At 41.8% G+C, this 26,334-nt stretch overlaps 1 pseudogene; it reads right to left on the bottom strand.

The window, feature by feature from the left end:
* The window catches only part of LOC139914432 (uncharacterized), an 84,000-nt pseudogene that overhangs the window by 44,167 nt on the left and 13,499 nt on the right, over positions 1–26,334 (bottom strand).

Genomic DNA, 26,334 nt, shown 5'->3' with positions numbered 1-26,334 from the left:
TTTCTCTGTAGGGTCCTTTCCATAATGTTGTCAGACACTTATAATAACAATCTGAGCCTGTCAGTGGCAAAAACAAGCACTTTTAGTGGACGTACATTGACGGTGCGATTTGCCCCGTCGGATTACATTGCAGCTTGTTTCGCGGCTGCCGGCTGAAGCGATCTCGCTCAATACTGGACCAATTTCAAAAATTGTTGTCCCCTTTAGTCACTTAGACACAAAAAGATGGGAAAATAGGGTCCAGGTTGAAAAATGCTGAAGTTACCCTTTAATATCGCAATTCATTTTTCTGCCCCACGATTTGTATTGTCACATTTTTATATTGCAATATGTTGAATTTCGATATATCGTCCCATCCCTAATAGTGTTTCAGCATCATCAGCATCATCACCGATTGCTCTGAAGTTAACTTTGCTGTACCATAAGGTTCAGTGCTAGACTCGTTGCTATTCTGTATTTACATGCTACCTATTGGCGAAATTAGCTGCAGCCATGATGTCAAATTTTTATATAAAATGAATTAGAACAAAATCAGAGTTCCAGTCAATGGCTATTGTCACACTGGTGGGTGGTTTTAGGTTTTTTGGATTCCCAAGGTATGGCTTCAGTCTGTTATAGTGTACAACAGCTTTATAAGGACCATTACTTTTCAACCAACAGCTGACTCGAGAGACAATATTCTCTGTGGGTCCAAGTACTACAGGTATGTAAGAGACAAATGATATATTGGTCCCAAACTGCAGAACCTATTGTTCAACATAAGATAAGTATCTTCAGTTTCCCAAGCACATTGTTTTGTATGTTTGTTGCCAACAGGTGTGTCTCCTGGTAGTTCCATGGCGGTTTGACTGGATTCTGAACTGGATGGGGTTAGGGTTGAACTTTCTGAACGGTAGCAGCTGCTGCTAGGGATCAAGGTAGCTGGCCTTAGGTTTCTCTTCTAAAGTTCAACTCCAAGACATCAGGATGTGAAGAAGTTGTCACATATTATGTACTTGCAGCCCTTCACATCCGGCACCACCCGCATCCCTTGATTCTTCTCAGGTGCTCCTCCACGTGGCTTTCCAGCATAGACCTGCATGTTCCATGCATGGCTAGATTTGGCATCAGAGGCTGGTGTCTCTCTGCACCGTAACTAACAGAAATGGCAAACAATAATAAAAAGGATTGCACAATACAGGTAGTAGTTGCACCCATTTATCTCATACATCTCTGATTGCAGAGAGTTTGTCTCTTTCACGTCGACCAGGTCTGGTATCATCATGGTCATCAAAGTGAATCACTTGAAATATTATGTGAAATTATTCCAGAGACTTTGTTGCCTGAAAGACTGGTCTTCCACTCTCTTCATTCCATAGACTGGCAGCTTCCTCTACTTTTGATTTGTACACTCCAGATAATATTAGCAATCTAATGTATGCATGCAAAACAGTCTGATCCAGTGGCTTCCAGTTCTGTTGAAACACACACCTCCCCTCCAAGTTGGTCATGTCCACTATAATTTTCTCTATTGGCATAAAGAGCTCAGATGCTGATTTTATGTCACAGATTTGAGTGGCAGCAAATCTTGTACGCCCAGGAACCATAGAGTTGAGACTTGAAGACATGGGCATGGCTGTTTGACGGTTCCGGAAGCATAAAACCATTTTCGCATACACATGGTCACGTGGCACGCCATTCGGAGTGTTGCACCAGTTGAATGACCTGAACTACTACGGAATGAGCCATTAGCTCAAACAAATAGCAGCTGCGTCGAAAAACACTAGCATATTAAGAAAAAAGGCTAAGGTACAAAACTGTGTACATATGGGCGTGAGGGGGTAAAGAAACTACTCATCCCAGAGAGAATTGCGCCACCGAATTACCCCAATTACAGAGCTCGCTCTGTCGTCTTGTCATGTGGGAGAGACAAGAAGAAGTATATCTAGAGCTAGTCATACAATATAGACCTAACGTTACAACCATGTAAAGGGCTACAACGTTAAGACAAGAAAGACATGGTCCAGTGTTTTGTACCTGGCTGCAACTATTGGTCAGGAGTGCACAACTGCACCTCTTTCGACCACTTTCCATCGTCTCAGTCGACGAAGCAGCGGTGGATGCGACTCATTAGGTAAGTTTAATTAACGACTTATCACAACAGGTATCAGAGAACTGCCAGTTAGCTCGCTGGTGTACATGCACTACGCAGCTGTCATCTCTATTGCAACATGACGCTATAAGATTTACATTCGGCAAAAAACATGAATACTAATTCTACAATTTTATGTCTATGTGCTTGACACACCTACCAAATCGGCGTTGCCAGTTTGTTGTGCTGTCACCATAGTAACAGCCTCTAAGGATCCTGGATATTGTAGTGTTTGGTGCCTTTTTAAACACGGAAGCGACAGAAAAAACACGATTTGAGGACGAGGTTGAAACATTTATATCTGAGGATCATTACAGCCACCTTTACTACCGTTTTATGATGTCGGAGACTGAAGGGGTTCTCTGTTGTGTAATATGGCAGCTATCTGAACAAATCATTTTGAAAGAATCATTCTCACACTTGAAACATACCGAGTCTGCAGTGGTACCTACTGGTTCCTCCCTCTTTGAGTTTCCATCAAAGCTCATTGAACAAGTCCAGCTAGATGTCTTTCTCCCCACCCTGCTCTCTTTCAAGCCTATGCACTGGTTCAGGTTTTCGAGATTCAGTATGTACGTAACATACTGAATACTCAAACTCGACTCAACATGGCAGTGGTGCTGAATGCTGGAGTTGCTGTTCGTCACCGACAGCCTGCAAATCACACTGTGCCTGTGGTAATGCACCACAAAAGAACTACTGCTTGTATTAGTATGACAAACTAGTCTATGCTCTTGTATTACTGTAAGCGGTTGTGTAGTTTTGAGTCATGTGCCGACTTGTGGTTTTCCCCTCGGGGCTTGCCGTACTTTAGATGCTTTGTTGAATGACTCGTTCATATGCCTGTATAGTGAAAACTCAAACTCGACTCGACATGGCGGTAGTATAGAACGCTCGTGATACAGCTCGTCTCGGACAGCTTGCAGATACTGTGTCTGCGGTTTGGCGAGGCACATGGCTGCAGGACATTGCCCGGAAGTTATGAAGACTGATAGCTCAATCTAAGGAAAAAACTGGAAAACTCGAAAAACATGAAAAGTTCAATTCATTTTACTGGCTTGAAATGAATGATTCACCAGAAAGACTCGGTCTGCCCAGGAATAGCTGACAGTCTGCCATGGCTTTGGTGTAGTGATGGTGACCATTCTATATGACCGTCTTTATATTTTCATGTCCCATCGTCTCTTGAGTATGGTTGCTGCATTTCATTTCCATCAGATGTAGGGGAGGCTGTGCAACACTCTTCTGCTGAATCCTCTTCAGAGGAAAATTCACAGTCATCAACAGCATTGTCCTCTGGCTCTGAAATATCCTCTGTCTCCGAAGCTTCTTCCTCTACATCACCATCCCAGTCCTGAATCAAAGATGATGCTTGTTGCCTGGTGAATCTTCTGGAACTAATTGGAGAGCATATATCTAAGAAAGATGCTGTTGACGCTAATGATGCTGCACATAGAAAGCGTTTCTCAGGTAGATGTATTTATAACAATGTAGTTTTTACTGGAGTGAATCAGTGATTTCAATCCAGGATCAACATTAATTACACGTTTTTCAGCGAACTCCCACATCTCCCCTGGCTATATAAGCTGCTGTCATGCACCATATTGACAATATTGATTTCTAAAATTTCTCTGTCACACATAGACTCACAGACCAGTAGACTTTTCTTTTGAAATCCCTTGATACGTCCCCCTTCTATCTTTTGCATTATGTTTCTCTTTGCCTATTCTGTTTTTCCCAGAGCGTACCCGAGGGCATCACAAGGCAAATTCAGGTCAGGCAGTCAGTCAGTCATCGCTTTGTGAGATGATACGCTTTGTCAGATGACCTCTAGAGGCCGTCTTTGACTGCGAGATGCAGTGTTTCCCACACAGAGGCACAAAATCAATAGTTGGTCAGTATATAGAAATTGATCTAAATGCACAGACCAGCAGCATTGTACTCAATCCAGTCTCCCGGTGTGAAAACAAAAGTGAAACTTAACAATTAGCTCCAAACTCGCCTGTGTTAGTAACAGGATTTGTAAACAGTAACTCATGTTCTGCTGCCCTACCAACTTTAACGGTAGGTACCGTTATTGCCTTGTGGTATTTAAGTAACGTTAGTGGAATTGTTAGTGTAAACGTTAGTGCTTCAGTGCATAGAATTGAACACACGCGCCTTGGGTCTGTACAGGATCTGTGCTTGTCTTATGTCATTGCCATTGTCCATGTTACTGTCCATTCAACTGTTTGTCCTGGAACCTACTGCACAATCAGCCATCCTGGTGGGGGATCCCTCTTTGACTTGGCCCACACAAGGTTTCTTCCATTTTTTTGTGGGTTTCTTGGGACTTTTTCCTTGCATGCATCAGGTCTAAGGTTGGTGGTGTTGGGTAGGCTAGGCTATGTAGGATAGGTAGGCTGGCTATGTCTAGCTAAAACTTGTTATCATGTGTCTTGTGCTTTGATTTGCTTCTGTGAGTTTGTGTTACATCATTCTGTTCTATGATTGATCGTTGATCAGATCTAGGCAGGCTCTTTTTCTGTAGTCTTTTGAGACATGCTTGTGATGAAGGGCTACATAAATAAACAAGCTTGAACTTGAACTATGCTAGCTTGCTAACTGTTAAGGGCATTTTACACGGGAAGCGACAATCGCCTGGTCCTCATTCATTTTCAATGAGAGGTGTGCAGGGAGACGCAGAGGAGCGGGTGGATTGGTAGGCAGAGTGGGACACGGGCCCGCTCGCGTTTGTGCTCGTACGCGCACACGCCCGCCCGCCCGCCTGCTCAGCTCAGAGTTGAATTGTGTTTAACTTTTCCCGCACGGCCCGGGATTCGATGCAGGATTCTGCCCAGGAGCGGCAGTGCCGCGGAGCAGAGAGGCGAGTTCGCATGCGGTTGTCGCCTCCCGTGTAAAAAGCCCTTTAGACAGGCCAGCTAACAAGCTAAAGGCTGCATTGTGTGAATGTGGATTTGCCAGCACTTAAAGCGCTGGTCAATCCGAAACCCATGGCTCCCACGGGTTTATCCGTGGGTGGGGTGGGTTAGGGTCGATTGATAATATTGAGAATGGGTCAGGCGGGCAGGTGCGGGTCTATACAAGGTGGCTATACAAAGTGCAGACACAATTAATTAATTAATTAATTAATTATTATTTATCCTGACATCCATACATTATATCTTGCGCACACTGCGCATGACACGCATTGTCGGATCGGCTTTGGGTCGTTTTATGTGTATGTGGTTCGGATATGTTTATGTGTCGGATTGGGCTGTTGTGGGTCGAAAAAAACCTGATCCGCACATCACCAATACCCAAATAAACTAAAAGACATTAGTGAGGTGTGGACCTCAGTGTCTTCATAAATGGTTACAGCATTGATCAGACTACTCAATAATATTTTCCATTGAAAGAATCTAGTTAACTTTCTAACAGAAGCCACATAGCACTACACACAATAAGAATATCCTAGAGATACTTGTGGAAATGACTTGTGGTTCAGAGCCATATTGTGATCGAGCCATGGTCACATCAATGTTTTTAATTCAGTTTATAAGATGAAAGTAAATACTTCTGTTTTATAATTGTGTAATTTACATTTAAACTCTACAGCTTGTCCCATAGTGGAGGTGAACTTCTCTCACACTTTCATCTGATCACAATCACAAATACACCTCCCTTTCTCTCTCTCACATACATACTAATGATTCTTGCCCATCCAGTCTGTATCTCCACTGTTCAGAAGTGTTTGCAGAATGTTTCTGGCTCTCTCCTCAGAAAAGCTGCTGTGAAACATAAACATGTTGAAGTGTTTTAGATGGAGCTTTGGGTCAAACACCAGAAGATTCATGAAGAAAATGAGAAACATCAAACAACTACAGTTTATTTAATTCTGTGTAAGAATATAGACAATTTAGGAAGTAATAGAAGTGGTTTATGATACAATGGGGATAGTCAGGAAAATGAATCATTAGAGTAGGCATTTCCTTTTTTTCTGACTTGTGCTTAGGGCCAGCATCCCTGAGTTAATAGTCAGTGTAAGGTGACAAAGCCGAGTCTGCAATGGTAAGTACTGGTACAAGTAAATCAAACCTTGCACTCTGAACTCTTCCTCCCACTCTTGAACAAGTCTGAAAGCAGGTCTTCCAATGCTCAGCTAGTCGCCTTTCCCCCTACCCACTCACTCACAAGCAAGCGTACATTTGTGCTTACATTTGTGCACATTCTCAAGCATAAGTACAAATTTATATATCCTACTCTTGCTTAGGAATGGTTGTATGCATGGTTTATGCACATTTGTATGTATACATTGTTGATAAATGAGAGTTCTGGCCCTTGCATGTATTTACCATTCACTGCATTGTAATCCCAAAGTTGGATGACATGTGTGATGATATGAATATTCTGACACTACTGAAACTTTAATCTTGGAACATTTGAAAAAGATTGCCAATTTCAGTTTGAAGCCTTCCAATCGCTTGTAGAGAGGAAACCCTATTGTTTTTGTTCTGGTTTATCAGGGGTTCAAGCTGGTAGGTATAAGGTTTTATCTCTCATCTTGTTTTTGTGTATTCTGCTTTAGCCATTCCCAATCATTCCACAATATTTTGTCCATGAGGAAGTTAAAAACAAACCAAAACTGTCATGTTCAAGACTTACCAGATAGCACCCCTTATCTCCCTACTTTCTCCATCTCTGCTTGTATAGGACTCTCAAAGAAAGTAGATGCCCTCTCCAGGGAGCAGAATTGTGAGGTGAAAAAACGAGTGGAAAAGCATCCAAAATCATCTCTACTGGGCTGCTTCACCCTCCAAAAGGAAGAATCTTTCGAAGAGTAAAGAGTTGTCAAATGCTCATCTGACACAAACCAGGTGCAAAATATACACAACCAAGATGATGCCATCTTCCTACACTGCCTTCATGACCCCCTTGAACACAGGGACTGGCTGCAGCCAAATATGTATTAATGCAGTCTTCATAACTTCTTTGTCCCGGGTTACGTACCTACTGAAACCCGAGAACCCGAATGAACGGCTCACTCAACAATGAGGAAGTAGTGCATTGTTGAGCGAGCCATTCATTCGGGTTCTCAAGTTTCAGTACATAATCCGTATACAGAATACTCAAACTCGACTAGCATACGAGTAGCGAACGCTCAAGATATTGTCTCGTTTCGGACAGGTTGCAGATATGTAGTGATTTGAAAGTGAAACTCGAAAACCCGAATGAACAGCTCGCTCAACAATGTACTACTTCCTGAAAGAGCAGGCTTGAAAGTGCGATGTCTTTGTTTTGTTAAGGTACACGGTGACTATTCAATCGTTTAATGAGCTTTGATGGAAACTCGAAGTGGGAGGAACCAGTCCGTAGCACTACAGACTCTGTATGTTTCGAGCTCGAGAATGATTTGTTCAAAATGGTTTGTTTGTTCTTTTTGGCACAGCACTACTAACCCCCACTCTTCCCAACCAGTTATTTCTCATGTTTTAAAAATCATCACACGACTGTGCAGTTTAACCCATAGTTTTGCACAGAACTGTAAATTATTGGTATTATTTTTCTCTTCCCCAAGAGATAAAGACAGGTGAAAATAGAAATCATCTTTTCTGTCCTTATTCCTATGTGTGTCTAATACTGCAATACAGTAAGTCAAAGATATCTTTCTAATTAGAGATTTCAACTTGAAGTGTTATTACAGTTTCAACGTAGAAAGGCTACATCCTTGAAGAGGTAGCTGTAAACCCTGCCCCCTTACCAGGACTACCTCGCCAGTGACAGTCCCTGCCACTCTCTGCTCCCAGTTTGAGAGGCTATAGAAGAGCGAGGCCATTACTGCATTCCACTCCCTCTTCATCCACGACTAGGGTTTCTAAATCCAGTGTATTTGCCGTTGTCCTCTGGATACTTAGCACAAATTCTGGTGACGAAACAAGGGGTGGATTTAATGATTTGGAGGCAAAAGGCCAGTGTGAGACCCCTACCTCTACTATATGTAGAGCAGGGGTCTCCAACCTGGAAGACCCTGGGATCTAAAGACAATGGCTCTTATAGCCCCACTGTGATGGGGCTAGTTCTTGAGAGCTAGCCTACTCATTGCATTTGCTTTCTCACATCTAAAATGGATAACTGCCATACATAAAAATTCTCTGAACCACTCACAGAAAGCATGTGTCCTAAGATTCTTACCTCTCTTGATTAGATAGTTCCATATCTATGTAATGTTAGGCATTTTAATTTGTGAGAATGCCTGGTTTCAGAGAATGCCTGGTTAGCTAAAGCAGACAGAGACCTACTGTTGGAGACCCCTGATGTAGCCAAGAGTCTACCAGGATTGACGTTATGATGTTCTTACCTGACGTTTTTTTGTCTTGCTTGCAGACATGGTGTTTGTATACATACTATACGTATACTTTTATGAATTTTGTACAGATTTAAGATAATCAAATGTTGCACCCCTGACTGCAAGCTGAGTGAGCAACGCTTCACTGTTTAACAAAAATGGAGAAACATGTCTTTAGGATTTTTTAGTGCAAATTTCTCATGGGCATAATTTGGTGCCAACCAAAGTCCACAGGCTGACACACATTCAATACACAGATATGAAAAAATTAAACAGCTTTGATGATGGACATGAGGGCTATCATGCTTGCTAATATGAAGGCTAAGACTCTTCTTTCCAGCAAAACAGTCTCCTTTAGCCATGGTGACTTCGGCCTGGTACCAGCTGTATCCTTCAATCTCCAGAATGTTGATGCTAATCTGAAAAACACGTTAGCACATGAACCAATCATTCCTTGTGCTGTCCTAGATTGTGCCATTTTTTCCGGTGGGATAAAAGCTTGATCACACCAAACCCATAATAACGAAAAGTGATGAGACTAAAGAACCACTGTCAAATTCATGGCAAGACATAACTATGAAAGAAGTCAATGACATACAATGTCAAGGCTATAAGATGTTATATTGATTGTTGGTGACAATTCAAAGATTGATTCAACCACTAATTTATAAAGGAGAAAGAAAGAATTTTGGCTTCTGTGTAATATGGAGGGGTGCTCATTGAAGCTTGGGTGACAGGGTCATGTTCCAGCAGACAAAAATGTATTCAAGGCACTCTTCCCATACACAAAGTAAAAAACCTTTATTATTTATTGGCTAATGCATAGCATAGTGACCTAATGGAGATTATATATGACACCTGTTACTCTGCATGTGCCGCAACATGCTGGTGCTTTTTAAACATTTTTAATGTGTATGCTATGCATTAGTCAATAAATAAAGTATTTTTACTTTGTGAATGGGAAGAGTGCCATAAATTCATTTTTTCTGATTGATTCAAACACTGTTTGCACTCGACAGTATGACATCCATTTTAAGTTCACTAAAGGAACAGTTCACCCCAAAAAAATCTGTCATTATCTACTCACCCCCATGTGCAAACTCTGGTTTAGTTTGTTCCAGGAGTACCAGCATGACTTCGTAGCAGCATTCTCCAAAACAACTGAAGTCGTTAGGGACCTATCTTTAGAGTTCCGAAAAGTGCAGAAAAAGAACAGAAAATATCCATGACTCCATAAGATAAGAGACAGCAACAAGAGCAGTACAGACAACAGAGCAAAACAGACAAGAGCAAGTGGAGACAACAAAAGCACTGCAGACAGCAAGAGCAATACAGATAACAAAGCATATGGACAACAGCACAATACAAACGACAAGACTAATACAGTACTAATGTGCTTCTGTGTGCGATGCAGTGCGAGACCATGGTCTACCGTAGTAACTGTCATTTCATCTCCTCCCTGAGTTTAGAGCTCTAATGGAGATGGGGATGAAGGATAGTTTGTATTGGTTGCGTCTGTGCCGTGGGACTCTATACCTACGTCCTGATGGTAGGAACTGGTACTCACCATGCAGGATGTGTGATGGATCGGAAGCTATCTTCTGAGCTAGTCTGATTACAGACTGCTCATATGTTGCTTGGAGGGAGGGGTACTGGCGGACGCCTATGGTTTTCATGGCCACATTCACTAGGCGATTGACTATGGCCCTAAGATGTGCAGACAAACTACCAAACCAGGCGCAAATTCCATACCTGATAACACTTTCAATGACAGAGTGATAGAAGATAAGCATGATGCTTTGTCCGACACCAAAGAGTCTCAGCCTACAGAGAAAGTGCATTCTCTGCTGGACTCTGGAGCAGAACATTCCAACTTAATGAGGAGTCAATAAAGACACCCAAGTATTTGTAGGAGGTGACCTGACTAATAGTTCACTCAGAATTAAGTGATATCACTTCATTTCGGATTTGTTTTCTTAAATAATGGTCACTCAACTCTTTGTTTTGACTTCCTCAAGTGTTCATTCATCACAGGATCAAACTGGGCCATTAGCTCTACCTGGCCAAGAAAGTTGCCATTTCATAAAGGTGTTTAGAATGGCCATGAAAGGCCTTGTTCCATTCCACCAAATAACACATTGGTTATTGTAATCTTGTAACCTTGTTATCCTGAAATCTGGTGGAAAAGATGTCTATTAGCTGGGTGATGAAATTTTCCATCAGCTCCATGACGATGATGCGACAACCCAGTTGTCCTGCCTGTCTCTCTCTCAGTGCTATGAAGTGTAGGAGTCTTCCAGATGCCATGTCTGACACAAACAGGACAAGCTTCTTGCAAAAGACCTCCAGTTTCACCACCATGTCCACTACTGTTTTTCCTTTCCTCTGCAGCTGAAGAGTCAATGCATTCAAGTGACCTGAATGTATCGGCTAAAAGAGCCATAAAGCCCTCATCTTCCAGAGTACAAAGGTGGTCGGTTGCAGTGTGCATGGTGCTCTTATGAAGAAAATCCAGAACCTGATCATACAGTTCTAAAAAACACACACAGTGCACACACACATTTCCCTTGCTTAGCCAGCCTACATCATTGTGGAGCAGGAGATCTTAACACTCTAAATGGATTAGAGGGAGCATTGGTAGCACGGCTCACAACGTTAAATAGCACTTTGGGGTTGGAATGATTATTCTCAATGAGGTTGGCAAAATGAGCAGATCTGGAATTTTTAACCTCTGCATTATAGCGTTTCATCAAAATCCTGAGATTATCTAAATGAGCAGGAAGCTTGGAGGCCTTCCTTGTTGATGTCACAGTTAAAGCAGGTTGATGTCACAGTAAAAAAAAAAAAAAGAGGAAGGAGTAGGCTGGAGGACAGGCTTCAGCTAATCATCTGGTTTTAGCCATGATTCTGTAATCATAAAAATATCAAGATCATTTGACAATATAATATTGTTACAAATAAAAGATTTGTTGGAAAGAGGTAATCAAATTAGAAATGGTAATCAAATTAAAAGCAACTACAGAGCGTACAAAATTATGCTGCCCAATTGTCCAATTGAGAGGCCACTTGCCCATAAAGCTCAAAATCTTGGTGGAGTGAGTGAAACTAGGGCATGTCTGTGGAGGACCACTATTGCAAGCCAGTCATCCCGACCTGATACTGTGTATGTGAGATATGAAACCTGCCGTGAGCTGACGTGTAACCTTTTTATTGGGGTGAAGATTGTCTCTTCTGTACAGGTATTTTTTATTCCAGAAGGAATCAAAATAGTCAATAAGTCAAAATTGGTGGCAGAGCACAGAACCCCGTAGCCACTGATTACAGCTGAAAAGACAACTAAAACCCTCAAAGCCATTTCTCAAGGTTTGGATGGGGCCAGACAAGACGTGCCATTTTCCCAGGCTCTCAATTGTCACAGCCAGAAGCTCAATGTCATGCTGTTGTTTGATTGTCTGCACCTGATGTAGTTTGTGCCAAAGTGGACGAAAATTGAGCAGACGGGTGGAGCTCAATAATTGAGGGGATATGCTGGACAGTATCTAGAATTTTAGCACCCGAAAAACAATAGGTAATATCCCCTGGAATTTTCACAAATATAATGATGGATTCACCGACCATCAAGTACTGTGGTTTATCATTTTTGCAGCCTCCGTTGTAGACAATGAGATAAGCAGGGGAACCTGTGAAGCAGAGGACAGCAGCATTGGCCAGTGATGAGGCCACACCAACGACCGTAGCCCACACCAGCCACTGTGAAGGCAAGGGAGCCTGGTGCAAAGAGTCAAGCTCGCTGGCAGGGATAGACCTCTGAGGACGCTTGGTCTTAGAAGAGGTGGAAGAGGGCTGGTTAAGGAGCTTCCTGGATGTTTCTGTAGAGGGAGCTGAGTCATCTGTTAGCACAGCTAACGGAGTAAAATGTTTTGACAGCAGTAGGTTGTCGTCTTCCGCAGGATCGAAGAGAGGCAGGGGAACTCTCTTCTTTCCTTTGACCACTGAAACCCCTAACCCCTGGCAGCATTAGTGCCTTGCTCTACCCATTGAGCTATACAGGACCACAAGTTATGTAAAGTGGGACGCAATAATAACCTAACGTGCATGTATTTCAATAGAAACTACAGTGTTGGTACCTTTCCTTCTGTCTCTCTGTCTATGTGTCTGTGTCTGTCTGTCTCATCGGGAATATAACTGAAATTAATTCACTAGAACATATCAACCAGGATGAGAGCATATTTGAAAAACATAGGACAGTCTGTCTGTCTCTCTCAGATTAGAGTGGAAACTATGTAAGAGTCTTGCCATCAGGACAGATGATCACATAGGATGTTAGGAGCGCTGTGTCAAACATTGTGTGTGTGTGTGTGTGTGTGTGTGTAATTTTCCTGTCCTCCTGCCAAATACCCACTAAAGCCTGGTCATCAGTTACACTGTTTAATATAGAAAGAAAGACAGATCTGAGGTTGGATTCACAATGAACTGGCTGTCAATGCAAACTAGGGGTTAGGGTCAGTGAAGGCATTTCTGGATGACCTCACCTATCTCAATCTCTCTTGGTCTTAACTTTTTCAGTCATGTGCTTATGAGGCTAGAATGTGTGTGTGAATTTGTGTGTGTGTGTGTGTGTGTGTGGGGGGGGGGGGGGTGTATGTGTATGTGTGTGTCTTTCATCACCCACTGAATGAAACTTCCAATCTTTGAATTCCCTTCTTCCAAAATGTAACTCATTTTTTTGATGATTGATGAGCCCATATTGAGGTCAATTTTCTGTCCGAGTGTTAGACAATAAAGTTCTTAAGACCAAGACCTGTGATTTGCCTGTTCAAAACTTTATTTATTTATTTATTTTTTAGCAGGGACAGTGCACATTGATTGACCTGTGGGTAAATGTGCCAGCGTCAGCCAACTGGCTAATTTTCAACTGTAGTCCCTGTGGCCAGGTATTATTAGCCAAAAGCTAAAGTTAATAAGTACATATAAAAAACACAACATGCGATAATTTGTACGGATGCAGGTACAGATAGTACAGATAGACAAACAGAACAGATATGAGGCAGTCTGACAAACACACAAGCTGACACAACACCAACAAGTAAGCAACATGTAAGAGCAGGCAGCATTTTACATGCAAAGCAAGACAGATCACCATAACATACAAATAAGTGTTGGGCCTCACAAAGGGTTAGGATTCATGTTGACAGACTTGATTAGAAATGAGCCATTTATTTAGACAATGTTTAAATATGTTGTAGGTTTTACTATTTCGTATGTGTAGTGGCAGGGTATTCCAAAGATGTGCGGCACTGCGGCTCTCACTGAGAAAGCTGACTGAGCAAAAGAGATTTTTCTGATTGGAATGATACAGTCTCCTCTCAATGTAGATCTAGTAGACCTGCTACTTTGTGAATTCTGCTTAATGAAATCATTTAGAGGAGGTGGGGCTAAACCATGAAAAACTTGAAAAACAAGACAAGCATCTACAAATTGTATAAGATTATCCCAACTCATAAGATCATGCTTGGAGAGAATGGTACAGTGGTGATAGCTCTTAGGCTTTCTGTCAAGCACTTTTAGAGCCTGTTTATACACCCTTGAAACAGGTTTTAGACTTGCACTGCTGGCTTGTGCCCAACTGGTTAGGCAGTACGTCAAGTGTGGGAGGATCATAGCATTAAAATATAATTTGGCAGCCGCTAAGATTAGACTGCTTCTTATATACTTAAAATTTGCCAGATTAAATATTGCAGCATTTGTCATTGTTTTTACTTGTTTTTTAAAGGAGAAGTTAGAATCAAGAACAACGCCCAATTATTTAAAATTAGACACTACTTGGATCCTCTCACCAGAGACATATACATTTGGCTCAGGAACATTACAAGCTACCTTCGTAAAGAACATGCAGACTGTTTTGTTAACATTCAAGTGCAAGCATGAGTCTCTAAACCATTTGGTCACACTGACCGTTATGGATGTAAGTTTAAGCGCAGCCTGTTCTTTGTTTCTGGCATGAACATAAATCACAGTGTCGTCGGCATACATCTGAATGTCACACTCACTGCAGGCACCGGGAAAATCATTAATATAAAGACTAAACAATAGAGGTCCAAGGATAGAACCCTAAGGGACTCCTACATCATAATTCAGAGTAGACGATATTTCGTCATCCACTCAGACACACTGAGTTCTACCTTCAAGGTAGGATTTCATCCATCTTAAAGACTGCAGAAAAGTTAAAATTGGACAGCTTTATGATCAAGACATTGTGGTTAACAGCAGGGGTTAAAGTGGGATTTGGCAGGTGGGGGAACCCTGTTTCGGGGGGGGGGGGGGGGGGTAAGATACATAATTGGTTGGGGGGTCAGAAAAAAATAAAATTTCCTGCATTTCTACACCACCTAACCTCTTGAATTAAGTCAAGAAACAGCAACCCTGTATAATGTTAACCAAAAATGTTAAATTATGTTATATTACTAGATTTCAGCATTGAGGTGCTTACATTCATGATTTTGCATAGGCATACTAACCTAAAAACCTATTATTGGAAATCGCAAGAAAGTTTCAGAGCGACAGACACAGAGCGTCCCCGTAACCATAGTAACTCACTCTCACTCCTGCCTACGTGCGCACGGCGCGAGAGGAGAGGGAGAGACGCAGAAGAGCCGCTGACTGAGATTACTCTGAGCACCATGCATGGGAATAAATTACAATGTAATAGATTTGTGTATATTTCTCTCTATTCAGATGGTCTGAATAACTCTCTGCTGCACGGTGCTGCTCTGTCTTGTCTGTCCATGCGCTGTCAGTGTCTCTTTTCGCGCCGCGACGTTATCAGTTATGAATTTGTTTTTCACTGCGTGAGAAAATGGACTTGTGGCGTGAGAGCGTGTGAAAAATGTCAATTGCGTGAGTCTCATGGTCAATGCGTGAGAGTTGGCAGCCCTGTGAACTCGCTTGACATTATTATGTATGAAACTGCCAATCAGAATTATTTACTTATTAATCGAAGGTGCCGGAACGCCGTTCCGGATCGTTCCGGCCCACTTTAACCCCTGGTTAACAGTATCAAAGGCCTTCTTGAGATCAAGAAATACAGCCCCTACTATGCCCCCCTTAGCCATTTTACACTTGACATTCTCAATGAAAAAACAGTTAGTGGTTTCAGTGGAATGGTTAGATCTAAATCCAAACTGCATGGGATGTAGCTGGTATGAAGAGTTCTTGACGTATGTGATAAGTTGCTCCGTGACACGCTTTTCAGTAATCTTGGAGACAGCTGGGAGGATACTGATGAGTTGGTAATTTGCAATATCAGATGGATCACCCGAAGGCAAAGGTAGGTGTTACTATGGCTGACTTCCATCCCTTTGGAAACACTCTGCCTGAAAGATTCATTAATAATGCGTGTGATGGGGCAAGTGAGTGACTCTTTGTCTGTCTTTAAGAGTACAGGGTCCATTCCAAATATGTCTTTGGCCCTTTGGAGCTGCAGACCACTACATACATGCAACCAGATCCTCTGTTTGCACAGTTCCCTGTGTATACACTTCTACTGTAGGCTGCTACTCCAGTCTTACTTTTACCCATTACCCTAATTCCTCTCTTAGGCTAGTTAGAGGTAACTCAATGACCAGTGTTGTGCAAGTTCACACTTCACAAGAGCTAGCTCAAAGTTCAGTTCACACAGATTAAAATGAACTAGTTCACGTTCATAGTTCACAATTTTGAATTTTGAACTAAATTCACAGTCCCAAAAAATGAGCTAGTTCACGTTAATTTCTTCCGTTTTTTTTAAATGAGCTGCTCCGAGCTATTCTTTCTCAATAGAACCTCCTCCTACCCATCCATCCCCAGCCCCTGCCCTTGCCACTGCCCACTTCCCAATCTAAATGAATTACTGTATACCAGAGGTGGGACCAAGTCATTGTTTTGCAAGTCACAAGTAAGTCTCAAGTCTTTGCACTCAGGTCCCAAGTCAAGTCCCAAGTCAAGACAGGCAAGTCCCGAGTCAAGTCCCAAGTCAAGACTGACAAGTCCCAAGTCAAGTCCCAAGTCCTGCTGTAATGTTAGCTAAGCATTGGCTCGCTAATTACGTTTATATATTAGCCTCGACTTACCGTTCTTTGTGCAGCTTCAAATGTCGAACGAAGTTGGAAGTTGTTGCATCTCCGTCTGTAATTTTCGATGTTTTGCATACTGCAATTCGTTTTTGGTTGACCACCGCGTAGTTTTTGTACACGAACAAAATGATCTTTGGTATCATTTTTTCTAACTGGCGCTCAGTAACGTAACGTTACTTCTTCATGGTTCTCTCCTGCAACTTGATTGGATGCTGTCAGATTGGTTCAAACAAAGTGGATCTGGGAAATGAAGTGTCGACTTGCTGTGAATGAATAGCGTTAACGTTAGTTGATTCAGGAAATGAAGGGAAATGAATTGATTCGTGGCACACTTTTTAAACAACATACTTTTTAATCTTTGGGTTTGGGGGAAGGTATCAAGTCTTTTCAAGTCAAAAGGCTCAAGTCCAAGTGAAGTCGCGAGTCATTGGTGTTAAAGTCCAAGTCGAGTTGCAAGTCTTTTTTGATTTTGTCAAGTCGAGTCTAAAGTCATCAAATTTGTGACTCGAGTCTGACTCGAGTCAAAGTCATGTGACTCGAGTCCACAACTCTGCTGTATACTACTATAGAATCACAGAGAGAGATTACTTTTAAAAGCCAAGAAAAACCAATGTGAGTATATGTTTTACCACTTAAACAATGTGTCATATTATGCAGAAAGTGAAAAAAAGAGGTGCAGTAAAGGTATACTGTAAATGCAATGGAAATTTTATTTAGCCTGCATGAACCAAATTATGCAGCAGTTCAAAAACATAAAATAGATTCATATGCTTCCAAGCGAGCTGGTACAGGCTCCACCACTGGCTTCATTACAGTCGCTAGCTGAAAGATGTGCTATGATTTCAGTTCTGCAGAGCACACAATTTAGAGTATTTAGAGTACTTCAGCAGTACTGGTAGCTGCGTCTGAATTGCCAGTTGCACTAGCCCAAGGAGGTTAGCCATGCCGGGTGCCATAAATCCTCGGGTGCCGTAAAACACAGTGCGTGAGCGTTAACGACGCAGGAGTTAACGACGCTCACGTTCATTAGTTGCAAACGGATACGTTCAGTTCACCGTTCACCAAAAACATGAGCACATTCAATGAACGCGCTCTTTTAGCGCGTTCATGCACAACACTGTCAATGACCCCTTATATGACAGTACAGCTTTGCGCAGATCTGTTAATGTTAACATGATCTACATTTTGCACATGTAGCAGGATATAATGTGATTCCACTTGCCATTACTGTTATGGGCACAAATGTCACTCTGAATCCACTGGGACCCTCTGTCTGACCCCTTAATGTGACAACCCCCCCCCCCCCTCTTAGACCCCTGCAGACTTGGGGAGTAAGCCCCCTACAATCTTCCCCAGTCATCATAACATTTAAGTAACGTTTGGATATTAAACTCACAGCGCATATTTCATACGTTTGGATATTAAACACACAGCGCATATTTCATACGTTTGGATATTAAACACACAGTGCATATTTCATACGTTTGGATATTAAACACACAGCGCATATTTTCCTCGCATGAACATATAAAAACATAGCAACTCACCAATATCACTGAATCAGTGGGAGCCCTGGGTTTGTTTCCCTGCAACAAGACGGTCCCATCGAGGGGTGATGGGAGACACGGCACCCGAAGTGTGTTCCTTATGTCCAGTCTATTCCGCAATTTAGTTTTCATTGCAGTCATTGCAGAAAACCCCGCTTCGCAGAGATATGATGTTGGAAATGGAAGCAACGTTTTCAGTGCTTTTGTGGCTATCTCAGGATATTCAGCCTTGACTTGCCGGCAGAGATGTTATATCAAACATACTTTTCAGCCCACCGTCATTTGCAAGCTCGAGGAGTTGATCTTCTTCCCGCACTGACATGGACGATTCGCCGGGGACATTCACAAATGGGTCACGATCCATTCCTTTGCACTTCTTGGGTCATCTGCGGTTGGGAAGTAACGGTCAAATTCTGTCGACAGCGAAGCTAGGTGACCGCGCACCAGCTGGGATAAGGACGGTCCAGCCTCAGTCTCTCCCAAAATCCCAGCTAATGTTGGGAACATGTCAAATATGCCCCTGTCCACTCGCTGTCCCCACAGTTCCAGTTTGGCTTTGAATGCAGACACTTTATCTGCCAACTTGAAGACAGTTGTCATTCTCCCCTGAAGTGACAAATTGAGTTCATTGAGCAGGTTGAAGATGTCACACAGGTAAGCAAGTTTTGCTATCCACTCCTTGTCACTGAAATGAGCTGCCAGTGGTGACTTTTTTTCTGAAAGAAATCTCTGTAGCAACTCTCTTAACTCAAAAACCCTGGCCAGGGATCTCCCCCTTGATAGCCACCTGACTTCAGTGTGTAAGAGAAGGCGTTTGTGCTCTGCATCCATTTCCTCGCACAGCTGCTCAAACAGACATGAGTTAAGGGCGTGTGCTTTGATGTGATTGATAACTTTAATAACGTCACTCAATACGCTGTTCAGATCAGGTGACATTTTTCGGCTAGCCAGCATTTCTCTGTGTATAATACAGTGTGTAGACTGGCATTCAGGAGCAACCTCTTTGACTCGGGTAGTGAAACCAGACAGCCATCCGGTCATAGCTGCAGCCCCATCTGTGCATATTCCAACACAGAATGACGAGTCCAGTTTGCCTGACATGTAGTCATTCAAAGACTTGAATAGTTCTGCCCCAGTTGTGTTAGTTGGCAGTGACAGCGCACACAACATATCCTCATGCACATCATCTTGAAATACATATCGCACATAAACCAGCAGTATTGCCTTGTTTTCGACATCGGTAATTCATCGACCTGGATAGCATACCATGGTGACTCATTAAGCCGCTCCAACAACTGTGCTTCGATGTCCTCCGCTATTTCATCAATTCTCCTTGAAACTGTGGTAGCTGAAAGAGGAACCTGTGCCATCTTGTTAGCTGCAGCTTCTCCCAACAGTTCACGGCACATGTCCTTGGCAGCAGGCAGAATCAATTCTTCGCCGATAGTGAAAGGCTTCTTAGCCTTAGCAATACGGCTAGCCACTAAATACGACGCTGTCAGAGCAGCAACATTTGTAGAGGTGGTGGCTCTCTGCGAGTCATCGGTCGCAATAAAGCCATATTTTATGTACGACTTGTCGTATTTCCTATTGAAGGAAGCTTTCTTTTTTTTTTGCAGTCTCGGCCTCTGCTGTCTCTGTGTTATCATCATCATTAGGTCTCCTTTTATCTCCCCTACCTCTTCCGAAGAAACTCTCAAGCGACGTTTGTTTTTTACTCATGTTTTTTACTCACTAAGCTGGCTAGTTGCAACACGCACATCTAGTTAGGTCAGCGGGTCATGACCGACTGATGACCTCACGTGCGTGTGTGTGTGTGTGTTGTGGGCTTGACAGGGGTGAGGAAAGGTGCAGCACCATGTGCAGCACAGACAGACCGTGCCAAGTTCAATGTAATTACCGCACAAATAGCCTATAATGTTATATGTTTATTATTCAGGTTTTTTTATTTATTTATTTTTATTTTTTTGCCGAATCATATTGTTTCCTTGAGGCCCGGTAGCAAATGCTTTGCGGCCCGGTGCCGGTCCGCAGCCCGGTGGCTGGGGACCGCTGCCCTAGATAATAAACAGGATTGTGTTGCCCTTTTTATTGACCTATCAAAGGTCTTTGATACCATTGACCATTTCATACTTTTAAAGCATCTAGAAGCTATTGGATTTGATGAAAAGTCCTGCAAATGGTTTGAGAGTTATCTAGCAGGCAGATTACAAGCTGTTGTGGCGATGGTTATCAGTTCGACTTCTTATGTGTCAGTAAAGGGGTTCCTCAGGGTTCCATTTTGGGGCCTATTTTATTTACACTTTTTATAAATGATTTGGGTGCTGAAGTTGCAAACAGCACAATTCACCTTTATGGCAACTTTCAGTAGGTTTACCAAGACACATTTTTATTGCACACACAAAACTTTCTAAATATAAAAATTAAATAAATATACAAATGTTATAACAAAGTAAGAACTAGAGTATAAAATAATCAGGAACTCAGTGTATGCACAGTACCACACACACTGGTATCACTACTCTGACCTTGCGACCTAGAAAGCCCCAGCACTATCTGACAGGATCTGTAGGCTACATATCTGTAACCACTGAGAAGAGGGTAGACATACTGTGAATACATTTAATTTGCATACGTAGTCTCTTCTTCCGTTGTTATGGTTAACTGGCATGAGCTCAGGTTTTAGTTGGGTGTGTTCCACGAATACATAACATATAACTAAAAACATCAAATTATAAATCAGGTGTGCTGAAGTTGTTTTTCCTACATGGATGTGTAATAAAGTTTAACAACACGCAGTTATTTTACTCAAATTTATTGTCATGTACAGTATTATCCGAAGTTACATGTTGGCCATATCATTACTTGGCAAATCAATTTATGCACACAATGCATAAAAGATACTTACTGCTCTGTATCTCCGCTCTAAGCCATAGAGAGCCTAAGTCCCTCCCCTTCTGCTGTCCCCCATGGGACCTTATTTCGGAAAAAATATGTACGGTAGTCAACGGCGAGAGACAAATAATTGTTTGATCCCGTTTGAATTGTGCCATGAATTACACATATGATGTTTTGTCAATTTAAAAGATAATTTTGCAAGTCAAGAAAGTCGCAGTTTGTCGTAAAACAGTAAAGTAACGTTTAGTTTTGTGTGAAACCGCTCAGTGAACTACATCTCTTGTCTCGCACAATATACATCACCAACATCAACATGGAACGAAACATACAAAACACACAGGCATCGCGTTAACGTTAGCCCCCACTGTACTAAAACTATCCTAAACCAGTTTAAATCAGTTCTTACTGTCTACCTTCCAGGTTGTGTATAATACTACTGCTATCTGAGAGGGACTTAGCTTCAGCGGCTCTGGGTAGCTCTGAAGTTATGACGTCACTTAAGCGACTTTTGGGTATGTAGTCTTTCTAATTACGTATTTTCACAGTCTTATACTTCAACAGTTTTACGACAAACTGCGACTTTCTTGACTTGCAAAATTATCTTTTAAATTAATAAAACATCATATGTGTAATTCATGGCACAATTCAAACGGGATCAAACAATTATTCAGGGATGCAAACACATGTATGGTGAAAAAAGAGAGCTACCCGAAGTCTAAAAAAAAAAATGCGACAGCGTAACATATAACCATGTGACGAAGGCCTGTGCTATATGCTTAAATAGATAGGAAATTCTGTTTAATATACTCAGATCAATAAGAGACAGACAGATGTTAAGTAGTAAATTAAGTTGTATTTTTTTCAGAATTAGAAAAGTAACATAACTGCAGTGTTGGGGAGTAGTTAACTACATGTAGTTCAATTATATCACAGACAAACTTCCTAGCGTTTGCTGTTTTTTTGTTTTGTTTTTTTTTTCCCCTTTTTTTTAGCCTGGTTCCCGACTCCTGAATCGCGACCCGACCACTCTTCAGATTTGTCGAGTGATTCAGAGAGTCTGGCGTTGCTCTATTCAACGGCGATTTCTCGATCTGAAAAACGATCGGACCAATCAGCTAAAAGTTGATAAAAGTAAAGTTTGAACCATTTGTGCAACGGGTTTTTCATTGGCGTTTCAGCAGAATAATATTTGTTGAAATCATTCCTTAACCAACATATTGGGCCTCATGCAAGAACATTTTCGTATTTTTATCGTAAATTTCTCGTACTTTTTTCGTGAGGTGGACTCGTACGAGTGTGCCACGTCAGATTCACCAAACGCTCGTATCTTCAGAAAACAATCGTAAATCGTAAATGACCTGCGTAAACATGATGAATTCCACCTGTTCTAAATGAACGCGCATTCACGAGAATAGCCAATTAGCATAATTGACGCCCCTATAATACTATATAAGGTTAGGCGTCCGGCCCATATGTTAGGAAGCTTCATTCATAAAAATGACACGGAAGACTAAGGAGAAGTCTACCAGCTCTGAGACTGAAGTCCTACTATCAGAAATAAGTCAACCAAAGCATATAATATTTAATATAATTCAATAGTGGAATCAAAGGTCCTGCTAAAGCCAAGGAATGGGAGAAAATAACTTGTGCTGTTAATGCAGTGTTGTCTGTTGTGCGTTCCCTTACAAAAATCAACTATAGTATTCCTATACATTTTAGATGAATACTAAATAAATATCCCAACAAAGCTAATTCCCTATAGGAATATTATAGTGATACTACAGAAGACAAAAATACCATGATAAGGTCAGTATAAACTCACTATTGACTACCACAGACACTCTAAGTCCATATCAGAGTATTATAGGAATATTATAGGACTATAGTGATTTGTCGTTAGGGCACAGTCACAGAAATAAAAAAAAAAAGAAATGGCTTGACATGAAATTAGATGCAAAAAGCAAGGCGATCCATGACTACAGGAGGGCCAGGAGGAATTCTCCGTTACACAGACAGATGAAAGAATAGGCCTATAGCTGCCATAATTGGCGATATAGCTGTCAGGTGTTCAGCGATGTCGCCCTGGACAGCGACTTGCACCTCAACCTGGTAAGACCTAAAGCCATTTCTCTTTTTAAAGTTTAGATTCACTTGCACCCACATTAACGTTATCAACTGGAGTAAAATAGCCTAGAAATCAGATTTATCTCCCTCTATAATGTATTTCCCCCAATACAATCTAACCTTGCCTTTCTCTCATCTGAATGTTTGTCAAATAACCTGGCAAATTAGTGTTTTTTGTTTTGTCTTTGTATTGAGCGCACTTATAGGCTACTATGTAACCCAGATGGATAGCCTACTTATGAGATTTTATGCGGCTCTGGTAAAATAAATTACGCACTACCTTCTTTTGAAAAAGCCAACAGTGCTCCCTTGCTATTTTTCCTATGACTATAACCACTGTACTGGTTAATCTTAACATGATTATACATTACTTTACAGAGTCATTTATATATTCAAACTCAACATTTCTTCAAAGTGACAGAGATACAATCCATTAGTCAACAACAAAGTTTTTTTTTTTGCTTTGGAGAACAGCAGGTTGATTGTACGTGACTCGTATGACAGGTCTGGACCACTCGTAAATTTTGTTTGTACCTAAGAGAAAATTCTAAATACGAGAAAATTGGTGAATGCGGCAAGTTCTCGTAAATTGCTCATACGAGTGATTTACGAACGAATCTGTGCGTACGAGTGGTTCTTGCATGAGGCCCATTGTCTTTACAAAGATGATATTTTTGTCAAAAACGACCGACATTCTTGGTAAAGTTAGTAAATACGCCCAGCATCAGTGTAACTGAAAATAACGTCAGAGCGGCCGGATACGTCAGTCACCAGTGATTGGTTCGGGGAAAATCAAACCCCCCACACAGAAAACGGCTAACAAGGAGGAAATGTCAGACTGAATAATGAAGTGGTAACGAAATGGCCATTCAGTCTGAATACCAGGCTACCTTTTTTTACTAAAAGAATACATTTTATTTCAGCACTGTAAATCATTTCCCAACCGGTACAATCATGACTGCCATCTTTGTCTCTTTCTGAGCCATTACTCCCCTCCCTCTGTGAGATCAGATCACCAACAGCCAGACGAATGTCTTTCCACAGTCAGGTGCTTCCATTATGCTAACGATGATGGCAAATTATACCAACCATAATCAAACAGCAATAATGATGATGATAATTATATAATAATATGGATAAAACTTTAAACCTTTTACGCTGCACAGATAGTTTTTTTGGGGGGGCCCTGGGTAAAATGATGTGTCTAATGGGCTGTTTTTGCATTTTTTTTTGTACGTGTGAATATTTAAGCGTATGCATGAATGAATGAAAACAAGCAGTAAAAAAAATTTAATGAAAACATCAGCTAGAAACGGAGGGGAAGGATGAGATATCTCCTGCAACTTCTATTGTTCTGATATTTCATCTCTCCCGGTTAGCACTATCCCCAAATCATAAGACAGTCATTTTTTTGTGGCAGCCTCGCAGGGCTTTTATTTTGAAAAGAAAATGCGCTTCGGTGACAAGCCTGGAAATGTGGCGAGTTTCACAGAACTTCAGCTTGGGAGGGTACTGGGAGTTCAAAATAACTGACGAAGAAGAGACCTGAGCGTGGAGCTGGCCTGATAGCGGAGATTGGCCTGACAGTAGAACCTCCTTGGGTCTGCAGCCAGACCCCCCTCGCTGTGTCTGCCACGGTCCAGCAACAACCACATAACCAGTGACGTAAAGTGAGGTCCTCGCAACAGGTCCTGACAGTTGAGTTGAATTTTTTGCTCAATGCAGTTCACTCATATGAGCGTGACAGAAATACACTGTAGGATTCGTTAAGGAGATTCGTCCGTCACCCCCCCCCCCCCCCCCCCAAAAAAAAAAAAAAACTCTTCGGATCTGGACGATTCACACAAGTCACCCAAATTGACGTGAAAAAAGCGACATTCGCCGAAAAGCGAGTTGTTTGCATCCCTGATTATTTGTCTCTCGCCGTTGACTACCGTACATATTTTTTCCGAAATAAGGTCCCATGGTGGTCCACCAGAAGGGGAGGGACTTAGGCTCTCTATAAGGGCCCATAGTCAGCTTTATTGCATTCTGTAGTGAGAACACATTCAAACATACAGGCTCAAAACCAGGATGATCGACCATGCAGGTGGATCCTGAAGCTGATTCATTCTTCTGGTAACCTAAGGAATGAGAAAGGGTAACTGTTACTGAATTTTGCGAGGTTTATAAGAACATTACACTGACAATTACGTTGATCTATATTATATGTTTATTATTTAGCACAGACAACTTAGAGTAGACGTGAGTACTGTACAAATTAATGTAACTTAGGACATAAACAATAAACTCCAAAACTGGCAAGATGTGCAGTGTTATGTACAGGGGGAATGACCAGCAGGCCTCCATGAGATGCAATGTTCATACAGTTGTACATAATGTTAGATCTCAAACTGTTGAGCTATAGCTGAATAACACTGGCATAAATTACGACAGTCATATGTCCAAGACGGGAGATAGCATGGGACATAACCATATGGTTTGCCGGTGTCGTGACAATATTTGTATCCCCTGAAGTTTTTTTTCTTCTTTTGCGTCTTCACATCAATTTGATGTCATTGAATGTAATAACTACATAATGTCTGGTGTGGATTTGTTTCCTATCGCTGGCCACTACAACGACAATTGTATGACATTTCATGCAATAACATTACAGTAGCTATCAACGTAGCCAGCAAAAAGCTACCAACACCTACTGTGTTTACGAACTTACTAGACAACCTCAAACCACCGGCACCGGTGAACGTCAGGCTAAAAATTTATCAAATAAACCATACGGTATAGTTACAATGCGAGACACTCCGGCAGGTAACCTTAGATATCGTTTTTATGGGATACAAATTTGTCCGCTATGGCTAGCCAGCAACACAACATAGCCGATACAACCACATACACACGCAAGATGAGAAAGTACGAACACACTCAAATTTCAACCTGAGACATCCTGCTGTAACCGTGTCTGTAAAACTTTGAGGAGGCAACTTGGCTGCCTCCTCTTGTTCGGTTGTCAGATTCCGGCTCAAACATATACGGTTTTACATGTTCTGTCACAGAGTTTTCTCCTGTTGCAGCTGCCATATTGGTTTTTGAGGTTGTTTCCGTGTGTACACCCTCCCCCCTCCCCCAGCCGATCAGGCGGCCAATCAGAGCAGCACCTCATTGTCATAGCATCCCCGCCCACTCAGAACAGTGCATAGT

Source organism: Centroberyx gerrardi, chromosome 3 (genome assembly GCF_048128805.1).
Source record: "Centroberyx gerrardi isolate f3 chromosome 3, fCenGer3.hap1.cur.20231027, whole genome shotgun sequence".
Classification (NCBI taxonomy): domain Eukaryota; kingdom Metazoa; phylum Chordata; class Actinopteri; order Beryciformes; family Berycidae; genus Centroberyx; species Centroberyx gerrardi.
The sequence above is the reverse complement of the archived record's forward strand: the minus strand, read 5'-3'. Positions and strand labels throughout refer to the sequence as shown.